The 12,520-nt window shown below is 36.9% G+C and overlaps 1 non-coding gene across 1 annotated transcript; it reads right to left on the reverse strand.

Annotated features, from left to right (window-relative positions):
* Nucleotides 1–10,970: 10,970 nt before the first annotated feature.
* LOC112767799 (small nucleolar RNA R71) lies at nt 10,971–11,078 on the reverse strand. Its single transcript, XR_003185239.1, has one exon. It is a non-coding gene; the product is annotated as a small nucleolar RNA R71 (small nucleolar RNA).
* Nucleotides 11,079–12,520: the final 1,442 nt, after the last annotated feature.

The following is a 12,520-nucleotide window of genomic DNA, read 5'->3' on the forward strand; positions in this document are numbered from 1 at the left end:
AAAACAAGAAATTGTAAAGGAAACAAGATGGAAACAAGAAATTAACCTAGAATTAAGAGAAATTAACCTAATCCTAACCTAATTCTAGAGAGAAGGAGGAGCTTCTCTCTCTAGAAACTACCAAAAGTATGGTCCTAATCTAATCTAATTGCTGCCCCTTTGACCCATCTTGAATTCTGCATGAAATAGCCTCATAAATGAGTTGGATTTGGGCCTGGAAAGCTCAGAAATCACCCCCAGCGTTTTGCCTTCAATGAGGTCATGTGCTGATTATGACGCGTACGTATGGGTCATGCATATGCGTCGTCTGGCTTTCTTTTGTCACGCGTATGCATCATGTCACGCATACGCGTCGCCTGGATGACCTCCTCTTCACACGTGCGCATCTGTCACGCATGTGCGTCGCTCTAAGCACTCAAAATCCTTGTTTTTCCATGAATTCTCCATCTTGCATGCTTTTCTCTTCACCTCTTTGATCCATTCCTTGCCTTTTTAATCCTAAATTCACTAGCAAACACATCAAGACATCGAGTGGAATTAAAGGTGAATTAAAATTGGCAAATTTAAGAACAAGATAAACCACAAACTATGCTATTTCATTGAGTAAATGTTAGATAAGTTGATAAAATCCCCTAAATTAAGAATAAGATAAACCACAAAATTGGGGTTTATCAAATCTTCCCACACTTAAACTAAGCATGTCCTCATGCTAAATTCAAGAAAGAGACAAATGGTATTAACATTTATTCAATGCAAACTACCTATATGCAGTCTACCTACATGTAATCTATCTAAATGAATGCAACTACTTAGTCAAAATAAATTAACCTCCAAAATTACATATATGAATTCAAGGGCTAAAGCAATAGCAATCAAATCAAACTCACAATTGAATTGAGTTATTAAAAAGATTTTACAAACTTGCAAGAAAAGAGATTATCATAGGTGAAAACATGTATTTGAGCAATCAAACCCTCACCGGATGTGTATCCGCTTTAGTCGCTCAAGTGTATAGGGTTGATTCACTCAATTCTCCTCTAATCATGCTTTCCAAGATTTGTTTTTCATCTAACAATTAACAATTATTTCATGAATGCATACAAATATCATGAGGACTTATCCATAGGTTGTAATGGGATTAGGGTAAGGTAAGGATGCATATGGTCAAGTGAGCTTGAAATTTAAATCTTTGATTAACTTAAACTTCCCACCTAACCTATGAAAAACCTATACTATTTAGAGCAAACCTAACTACCCATTTTTTACTTTTTCACACACTCATGCATTCTCTTTTTGATCACCACACATATGCATTGATTTTTTTTATTGAACTTTACTTTGGGGTATTTTGTCTCCTTATTATTGCTTTTCTTTTTTTTCTTTTTCTTTTTGATATTTTTTCCTTTTATTTTTTCTTTTGTTTTTCTCTTTTTTTTTCTTTTTGATGAATTATATACAAAGGTACCAACACATATGGTTTAAACATTTAATACATGAGTATATACTCAATTCCTAAAATTTTGACAAAAATATAAAAACACACTTTTATCTCTACCCAATGTTCCCAACTCTCCCACAATTAAATGAAAAACACTCTCACTAGCCTAAGCTAATCAAAGATCCAAACAAGGGACATTTATTATTTTTCGCTTTAAGGCTTGTAATGTGCTAAAATTAAGAACAAATGGGTTTAGCATAGGCTCAAAGTTGGCTAACAATGGAAGATAAAAGGTAAGGCTATTTGGGTAAGTGAGCTCAATGAAACAATGGCCTCAATCATATAAGTACATTCATACACAAAATAATGGACATAAAGAATCAAACAAATCAAAGATTACAATCATAGAAAGAGAATAATACACACAAGAATGAAAATAGTGGTTATATGATGTAACCACACAATTAGGCTCAAAACTCACATGCTTGTGTTCTTAGCTCAAAAATCATGTTCCGCAATGTATAGTTCAAGCAAGTTCTAAATTTTTTTTATACAAATCAATTGGGATGCCCTATAGATAAATTTCTTGGAAAATTTTATTATTTTGACTAAGCTTATTATATTTATCCTAAATGATATGGTGTGGTTGTGAAAAGTTAAAAATCCTTAGTTTATTCCCTATTTTCAACCAAATCAATTCTCATATGCAATGGAATAAACTAAGCTTAATTATGCATATTTTTCTAATCACAACTAATAAACTAAAATAACTATATATATATATACTATCAAACTAAAAGTGCAAATCAAACTAAAAATCTAAGATATATACAAATAAAAGTGAAGAATGCGATATACTAAAAAGTATCCAAAATAACTAATATATACAAGAATCCAAAAATGTAATAAAGTAAAAATGTGCATGTACAGAAAATAAAACAAAATAAAGCAAAATAAAACAAGAATCTGAAATGGGTCACCAAATGGAATCCGCCGATGACGGCGACCTCTCCACACTAAAATGTCAGCATCGTCCTCGATGCTTCCTCAATCAAGTCGGGTGAGAGGGGTCAACGTCTATAGCTGGCTGAGGCTGTGGCTCTACAGGAGTCTACTATTCAGCAGAAGCCTGAGTCTCTATGGAGGCCTGAGTCTGTGTAGGGGCCTTTGCCTGTTGAGCCTCCTCCTCCACCTCAGACTGGTCAGAAGGAGTATCGGGCTTGGAGGGAATGTCGATGCCCAATGCTGCTATCATCTGTCTTAGGTATTGATAACGTCTCTTGTTGCGATGTTCTATCTGGTCCATGCGCTTGGTAGGTCGGCTGGGACGATGATGATGGTGCTGGCCTAGTGGCTGTAGATGGTGCTGTCGAGGATCCTGTTGCTGCTGAAGAAGAAGCTGGCTCAGATGCTGTTGCTATGGAAGCTCGGTTTTTACGCTGGGCTGCTGGTCGGTCACCAACCTAAGTCTCCCAAGAAATAACTTTCTCCTTGCCATGGACTGCTGGTGGTGACTCATCTTCTGGTAGCTAAGGTATCCCAGCCCGGTGAGCGAGCTGTGTGACCAAACACGGAAATGGAAGGTTGCCCCTGATATGGGCCTGCCACATGAATCGTTTGATGAGTCAGGGAAGGTACAACTTCTTCCCCTCAAGGATGCACCAGATCAGGACAAGCATATCAACCGAAATCTCTGTGAAGTGAGTGCTAGGCATGACATAATGGGACAAGATCTGCTGCCACACCTTAGCCTCATTCGTCATATATTCAAACTTCATGCCCTTGGGATTCACTTTAGAGGAATCCATTACCTAAGGTGCACCCAGCTGGGCAACCACACTATGTAGTGCATCATAATCAAAGGTCATGCTGTGCAACTCCTCCTCAGCCCTGTGGAAAGCATCCTTATCACTGATTTTAGGCTGACAGTGGAGGATCTCCTCAATATCCATCTCTGTCACCATGACCTGCCTGTCTCTAAGGTGAATTGAGTTAAGGGTCGCTATGAAGAAATTACAATAGAACTCTCGAACCCAGGACTCATTCACTCTCGCTAGCTCTCTGTCTAGGAAAGCCCAGCCCCTCTCCTCAATCCGGCGCTCAGTATACTACCTTAGATTGGGGGGAATAACTAGCTTCTTCTCCAGAATGAGCTTCCGCTCCTTAAAGTGCGGAAATCAGAGCTCGCAATATAGATTGGTGAACTTCTCTGAGTTGGTAGGAGGCGTGGCTTGATCCGCCTTCTCCATCTCAGAGAGACGCTTTTCAGATAGACCGGAGATTGCTAGCTCAGTGGATGGCCGTGACCTCTTCCTTTTGCTGGAGGTGGCCTTGGCATTCCCTTTAGCTTTGTCGGACATCCTGAAAAACAAAAATCACAGGATACAGAATATTAAGCAAAGCAGAAGAACGGGAAGCAATTATATAAACAACAGACAGAAAACAGGAGACAGAAGGGTATCGAGGTACATACATGAAGTGAGCCAAAGAAATAAATTCTTGGAATGCAAGGAAAAATAGAATTCAGATATAAATCAGAAACATAATCCAAGAATTCGTGCAATGATAGTAAAGATGCTTGTTTGTTAAGAAACAACAATTATCATGCCCAAAAGAATATAAAAGAGTTAGTTTGAAAAACTAAAAGAAAAGTTAGAAAGTCAATTAAGTCAAAAGTTAGAAAAGTGGGTTAAAAATCAGTGGCATGATAATTATTGAACTTAACCAAAAACAGGATCAACAAAAAATTTTCAAAACAAGCATGCTCACATTCATGAAGATGATGCAAGTCATTGATGATGAAATATGTTATGCACTATAAACGCAAAAAGGGGTTAGAACATCATCAATGAGGTTGGTCACTAAATTTGTAAAGATTGGTGTAAAGGAATTGACATATGGACTTGGTGTAACCAAAAGAGGGCTGAAAATAATTTCTATTTTAAAAGGTTTACACCAGTGGAAAGCACCAATTATTACAAACATAAGAACCTCAATTAAAAGGAGACAAGTTCAAGTCAAACGGTAAAATTACAAAAATAGCTTCATCGGTTAAAGAAGGTGGAAATTGAACTTGAACCAAGAAGCTGAAAAGGTTTTGACTTAAATTTGAAAGATTGAAAGCACAAAAGAGATTCGCATTGACTTGGTTAATCAAGGTCCTATTTGACATAGAAATCCATCAAATAGTTCCTTGATTCTTTCAATCACAAATACACACGAAAGGGAACCAAAAGAAAGGCGAAAATGTTGACCGAATGAATCATGAATTGAACTTGGTCATAATAAAACGTACCAAGGTAAAATAGCACCAAATTCAATTCAAAATTTGTAACTTAATAGCATAAAAATTTTGGAAATTTTGGCAGCATCTCGGCAGTAAATTGGACGTTCCCGGATATAAACAAGCAGCAAAACTCAGCCCATAAGAATTCAAAACAATTCAGACAAAATCAGCCACCATAATTTCATATGAACTAAGGTGCATATTCAAACATGAGCAGCAATTTCAATCTATATGAACTTAGGATAGATTTAAACAAGAGCTAAACACAATAAACTCGTATGAATTCGCATTATTAAGTAGAACAGCATCGAACAGCAGTAGCATCCAAAATTAGCAACAACAGCAACATGTAAAATATCATAGAATATCAACATCATCATCACTCAACAAAACAAATGAGAATCAGCCATTCCAGACAGCATCAGCAGCACAAATCAGACCTAAATCCACTAACCAAAATCCTAAAACTACCTAACCACCTAGAATCAACTAAACATGCATTTCTAGCTAATATAATTAAACAAAAATTAAACAAAGCAAACTATACTACTTAAACAGAATATCTCAAGCAAGGTTGGCATTCCCTCACCTCATATATTCCTTATGCAATTCAGCAGCAATTGTCAGAGAAGGAGACATCTCCATTGAGAAGGACAAGCCCATTACTAAAAGAAGGATGGAGCATGTAAGAGAGCTTGCACAAGAGCCTGTGCAGTCACCTCTAGAAATTCCTGAGATGCCTCAAGGGATGCATTTTCCTCCTAGAGACTATTGGGACCGACTGAATACTTCTGTAGGAGAATATAGCTCCAACATGGATCAGCTAAGGATGGAATACCAAGAGCAGTCCACCATCCTCCACGAAATACGAGAAGACCAAAGAGCTATGAGGGAGGAGCAACAGTGGCAAGGACGAGACATAGAGGAGCTTAAACGCTCCATTGGATCCACTAGAGGAAGCAGTAGCCGCCGTCACTAAGGTAGTCACGTTCTATTCCCTTGCCTATGTTATTTTTTTGTTTTCCATTGTGTTTTATTATTTGTTTCCTGTTTCTAGTGCATGATCATCTTTGTGGTGCCATTACTTTTACTTTCTGAATGCATGAATCAACAGTGCATATTTAATGTTGAAGTTAAGTGTGTTGGCGCTTGAAAGAATGATGGAAAAGGTGAAGTATTATTGATAATCTGAAAAATCACTAAAATTGATTCTTGAAGCAAGAAAAAGTAGCAAAATAAAAGGAGAAAAAGAAAAAGCCAATAGCTCTTTAAACCAAAAGGCTAGAGCAAGGATCCAAGGTTTTGAGCATCAATGGTTAGAAGGGTCTAAAGAAACAAACTCTTGACCTAACTAAATGCTTGTGGTGTGAAGGTGTCAAGTGAAAAGCTTGAGACTGAGCAGTTAAAGTCGTGATCCCAAAAGCAAAAGAGTGTGCCTAAGAACTCTGGGTACCACTATCTGGAGATTCTAGCAAAGATGAATCACAATCCAATTGGGTTCAGCCAGTTAAGAGCATGTGGCATTTTTGTATCCGGTGGTAATACGGGAAAATAAAATGCTTAGGGTCACGGCCAGGCTTTAAAAGAAGCTATGTTCAAGAATAAAAAAAAGAACTAAACTAAGAGAGTCAATAATATCATCCGGATTCTGAATTCCTAAAGACACCAACACTTCTGAGCTTCAAAGGATAGTGAGATGCCAAAACTGTTCAGAAGTAAATCGTTACCAGCCCCGCTCATCAATTGGAACTGAGCTTCATTGAAGACTCTGAGATTTATTGTATCCTTCTCTTCTTTCTGATCCTACTTTGTTTTTGGTTGCTTGGGGACAAGCAACAGTTTAAGTTTGGTGTTCTGATGAGCGGATATTTTATATACTTTTTGGCATCATTTTCATAATGTTTTAGTTATGTTTTATTTAAGTTTCATTACATTTTCATAGGTTTTAGTGCAAAATTTACATTTTTGGATTGTACTTTGAGTTGTTGTGTTTTCTGATGATTTCAGACAATTTATGGCTAAAATTGAGGAGTTTTGGCAAAGTCCGATTCAGAGGCAAGGAAAGCGTAGCAGATGCAGTCAGATTCTGACATCTATGCATTCAAACGAGCATTATCGGAGCTACCGAAGTCTAAATGGCGCGTTCTTAACGGCATTGAAAAGCTAACTTCTAGAGCTTTCCAGCAATATATAATGGTCTATACTCTCCTTCGAAGGAGCTGCCCATATTGGGCATTGAATGCCAATGAACTACCCCCTTTCTGGCGTTCAACGCCCCAAGGAGACTCAAGGAAATATATGTATAGATATATATCAGCATAAGAATATAGCTTAACTCAATTTATATACACATATATGAAATTAGCTAGTACTTACAGAAGATTCATGTGAACTAGCATGTAGGAGATTGATGAGCGGATAATTTATACGCTTTTTGGCATTGTTTTTAGTATGTTTTTAGTAGAATCTAGTTACTTTTAGGGATGTTTTCATTAGTTTTTATGTTAAATTCACATTTCTGGACTTTACTATGAGTTTTTGTGCTTTTCTATGATTTCAGGTATTTTCTGGCTGAAATTGAGGGACTTGAGCAAAAATTAGATTCAGAGGTTGAAGAAGGACTGCTGATGCTGTTGGATTCTGACCTCCCTATACTCAAAGTGGATTTTCTGGAGCTACAGAACTCAAAATGGCGCTCTTCCAATTGCGTTGGAAAGTAGACATCCAGGGCTTTCCAGCACTATATAATAGTCCATACTTTGGCCGAGTTTAGATGACGTAAAAGGGCGTTGAACGCCAGTTCTATGCTGCTGTCTAGAGTTAAACGCTAGAAACACGTCACAAACCAGAGTTGAACGCCAGAAATACGTTACAACCTAGCGTTTAACTCCAGAAAGAGCCTCTGCACGTGTAACATTCAAGCTCAGCCCAAGCACACACCCAGTGGGCCCCGAAAGTGGATTTATGCATCAATTACTTACTCCTGTAAACCCTAGTAGCTAGTTTATTATAAATAGGACTTTTTACTATTGTATTAGACATCTTCGGATCATCTTTGGACGCCTGGTTCTTAGATCAGAGGGGCTGGCCATTCGGCCATGCCTAAACCTTTCACTTGTGTATTTTCAAATGGTAGAGTTTCTGCACTCCATAGATTAAGGTGTGGAGCTCTGCTGTTCCTCAAAGATTAATGCAAAGTACTACTATTTTTCTATTCAACTCAACTTATTCCGCTTCTAAGATATTCATTCGCACTTCAACATGAATGTGATGAACGTGACAATCATCATCATTCCCCACGAACGCGTGCCTGACAACCACTTTCGTTCCACTTTAGATTGAATGAGTATCTCTTGGATCTCTTAATCAGAATCTTCGTCGTATAAGCTAGATTGATGGCGGCATTCATGAGATCAGAGTCCGGAAAGTCTAAACCTTGTCTGTGGTATTCCGAGTAGGACTCTGGGATTGAATGACTGTGACGAACTTCAAACTCGCGAGTGCTGGGCGTAGTGATAGACGCAAAAGGAGGGTGAATCCTATTCCAGCATGATCGAGAACCTCAGATGATTAGCCGTGCTGTGACAGAGCATTTGGACCATTTTCACAAAAGGATGGGACGCAGCCATTGACAAGGATGATGCCTCTAGACGATTAGCCATGCAGTGACAGCGCATTGGACCATTTTCCAGAGAGGATAAAAAGTAGCCATTGACAACGGTGATGTCCTTACATAAAGCCATCCATGGAAAGAAGTAGGATTGATTGGATGAAGACAGCAGGAAAGCAGAGGTTCAGAGGAACGAAAGCATCTCTATGCACTTATCTGAAATTCTCACCAATGATTTACATAAGTATTTCTATCCTTATTTTATTATTTATTTTCGAAAACTCCATAACTATTTTATATCCGCCTGACTGAGATCTACAAGGTGACCATAGCTTGCTTCATACCAACAATCTCCGTGGGATCGACCCTTACTCACGTAAGGTTTATTACTTGGACGACCCAGTGCACTTGCTAGTTAGTTGTATCGAAGTTGTGAATGAAAAATGATTTATTAAGACGTGCGTACAGAGTTTTTGATGCCGTTGCCTGAGATCACAATTTTGTGCACCAAGTTTTTGGCACCGTTGCCGGGGATTGTTCGAGTTTGGACAACTGACGGTTCATCTTGTTGCTCAGATTAGGTAATTTTCTTTTTGTTTTCTTTTCAAAAATTTTTCAAAAATCTTTCAAAAATTCCTCATATGTTTTCGAAAAAAAAAATTTTAAAAAAATTATAATATACAAAAATCCAAAAAAAATTGGAAAATCATAGAAATCAAAAATATTTTTCATGTTTCTTGTTTGAGTCTTGAGTCAGATTTTAAGTTTGGTGTCAATTGCATATTCATCTTGCATTTTTCGAAAAATTCATGCATTCGTGGTGTTCTTCATGATCTTCAAGTTGCTCTTGGTAAGTCTTCTTGTTTGATCTTGATGTTTTCTTGTTTTGTGTCTTTTCTTGTTTTTCATGTGCATTCTTGCATTCATAGAGTCTATACATGAAAAATTTTTAAGTTTGGTGTCTTGCATGTTTTCTTTGCATTAAAAATTTTTCAAAAATAAGTTCTTGATGTTCATCTTGACATTCAAAGTGTTCTTGGTGTTCATCTTGACATTCATAGCATTCTTGCATGCATTCATTGTTTTGATCCAAAATCTTCATGCATTGCATCATTTTCATGTTTTTCTCTCTCATCATTAAAAATTCAAAAATCAAAAAAATATCTTTTCCTTTTTCTCTCTTAAAATTTCGAAAATTAGATTTGACTTTTTCAAAAATTTTTAAAATCTAGTTGTTTTCTATGAGTCAAATCAAATTTTCAAATTTTATCTTTTTCAAAATCTCTTTCAAAAATCAAATCTTTTTCATTTTTCTTATTTATTTTCGAAAATTATAAAAATATTTTTCAAAAATCTTTTTCTTATCTTTATCATATAATTTTCGAAAATAACATCATCAATTAATGTTTTGATTCAAAAATTTCAAGTTTGTTACTTACTTGTTAAGAAAGATTCAAACTTTAAGTTCTAGAATCATATTTTGTGAATTCTTGTGAATCAAGTCATTAATTGTGATTTTAAAAATTAAATCTTTTTCAAAACTAATTTCAATCATATCTTTTCAAAAATATCTTTTTATCCTATCTTTTTCAAAATCATATCTTTTTCAAAAATTTGATTTTAAAATATCTTTTCTAACTTCTCATCTTCTTATCTTTTCAAAATTGATTTTCAAATTTATTTCAACTAACTAACTAACTTTTTGTTGGTTTCTTATCTTTTTCAAAACTACCTAACTAACTCTCTCTCTCTCTAATTTTCGAAAATATCTTTCCTCTTTTTCAAAATTTCTTTTTAATTAACTAATTATTTTAATTTTTGATTTTAATTTTCGAAAAATTACTAACCTTTTTTCAAAAACTATTTTCGAAAATCACTAACTCTTTTTCAAAAATAATTTTCGAAAATTCTCCTTCTCTCTCACATCCTTCTATTTATTTATTCATCTACTAACACTTCATCTCACCAAAATTCGAACCCCCTCTTCCATCTGTGTTTGAATTTTCTCTTCTTCTTTTCTTCTACTCACATAAGGGAACCTCTATATTTAGGTAAAAAGGATCCCTACTATTATTATTATTTTTCTGTTTCCTCTTTTTCATATGAGCAGGAGCAAAAACAAGAATATTCTTGTTGAAGCAGATCCAGAACCTGAAAGGACTCTGAAGAGGAAACTAAGAGAAGCTAAATTACAACAATCCAGCAAGCACCTTTCAGAAATTTTTGAACAGGAAGAGGAGATGGCAGCCGAAAATAATAATAATGCAAGGAGGATGCTTGGTGACTCTACTGCACCTAATTCCAATTTACATGGAAGAAGCATCTCCATCCCTACCATTGGAGCAAACAATTTTGAGCTGAAACCTCAATTAGTTTCTCTGATGCAGCAAAACTGCAAGTTTCATGGACTTCCATCTGAAGATCCTTTTTAGTTCTTAACTTAATTCTTGCAGATATGTGATACTGTTAAGACTATTGGAGTAGATCCTGAAGTCTACAGGCTCATGCTTTTCCCTTTTGCTGTAAGAGACAGAGCTAGAGTATGGTTGGACTCTCAACCTAAGGATAGCCTGAACTCTTGGGATAAGCTGGTCAAGGCTTTCTTAGCCAAGTTCTTTCCTCCTCAAAAGCTGAGTAAGCTTAGAGTGGATGTTCAAACCTTCAGACAGAAAGAAGGTGAATCCCTCTATGAAGCTTGGGAGAGATACAAAGAATTGACCAAAAAGTGTCCTTCTGACATGCTTTCAGAATGGACCATTCTGGATATATTCTATGATGATCTGTCTGAATTAGCTAAGATGTCATTGGATACTTCTGCAGGTGGATCCATTCACCTAAAGAAAATGCCTGCGGAAGCTCAAGAACTCATTGACATGGTTGCTAATAACTAGTTCATGTACACTTCTGAGAGGAATCCTGTGAGTAATGGGACGCCTATGAAGAAGGGAGTTCTTGAAATTGATACTCTGAATGCCATATTGGCTCAGAATAAAATATTGACTCAGCAAGTCAATATGATTTTTCAGAGTCTGAATGGATTGCAAGCTGCATCCAACAGTACTCAAGAGGCATCTTCTGAAGAAGAAGCTTATGATCCTGAAAACCCTGCAATAGCAGAGGTGAATTACAATGGTGAATCTTATGGAAACACCTATAACCCCTCACGGAGAAATCACCCAAATCTCTCATGGAAGGATCAACAAAGGCCTCAACAAGGCTTTAATAATGGTGGAAGAAATAGGTTTAACAATAGTAAACCTTTTCCATCATCCACTCAGCAACAGAAAGAGAACTCTGAACAAAATACATCTAATTTAGCAAACTTAGTCTCTGATTTGTCCAAGGCAACTGTAAGTTTCATGAATGAAACAAGGTCTTCCATTAGAAATTTGGAAGCACAAGTGGGCTGATGACATGTCACCATGTCATGTTTTTCTATGCCTTTTTCCTTTGTTTTCAATAGGTTTTATGCACTTTCTTGAGCCATAAGCAAGCCAAGTGGGTAGATTTTCATGCTTCCTTTGATTTAATCAACCATGTATGAATTCATGCTATTTCATGAGGTTTTATGCTAAAATTGTCACATATTATGAAAGAATGAATATCTCATGATTTTGAGCATAGCTTTGATATGTTTGGTTGATTAATGATAGGTGAAGAAGGCTTGGAGAAAGGGTGAAGCAAGAAGGAATGGCTAGGAGTAAAGAGAGGACAATGGAATAAGTTGAACCAGGAAGCAAAAACTTTTGGGTGAAAAGTTAGCCTCAAAGTTAGACCCCTAACTTGGAGGCTAACGTTGGCACATGAATTTCTCCCCTGGGCACCAAAAGTTTGCGCCAACGTTAGCCCCCTAACTTTGAGGCTAACGTTGGCACATGAATTCCTCCCCTGGGCACCAAAAGTTTGCGCCAACGTTAGCCCCCTAACTTTGAGGCTAACGTTGGCACATGAATTTCTCCCCTGGGCACCAAAAGTTTGCGCCAACGTTAGCCCCCTAACTTGGAGGCTAACGTTGGCACATGAATTACAAGGGAGAGGAGCAAAAGTTTGCGCCAACGTTAGCCCCCTAACTTTGAGGCTAACGTTGGCGCCACACACCACAACAGCTTGAAGAGGTATACTTCCAACAAGAATAACTTGAGCTACAGAGCTCCAAATGAGGTGATTCAAGAAGCATTGGAAAGTA

The sequence above is a fragment of the Arachis hypogaea genome, chromosome 17 (genome assembly GCF_003086295.3).
Source record: "Arachis hypogaea cultivar Tifrunner chromosome 17, arahy.Tifrunner.gnm2.J5K5, whole genome shotgun sequence".
Classification (NCBI taxonomy): Eukaryota; Viridiplantae; Streptophyta; class Magnoliopsida; order Fabales; family Fabaceae; genus Arachis; species Arachis hypogaea.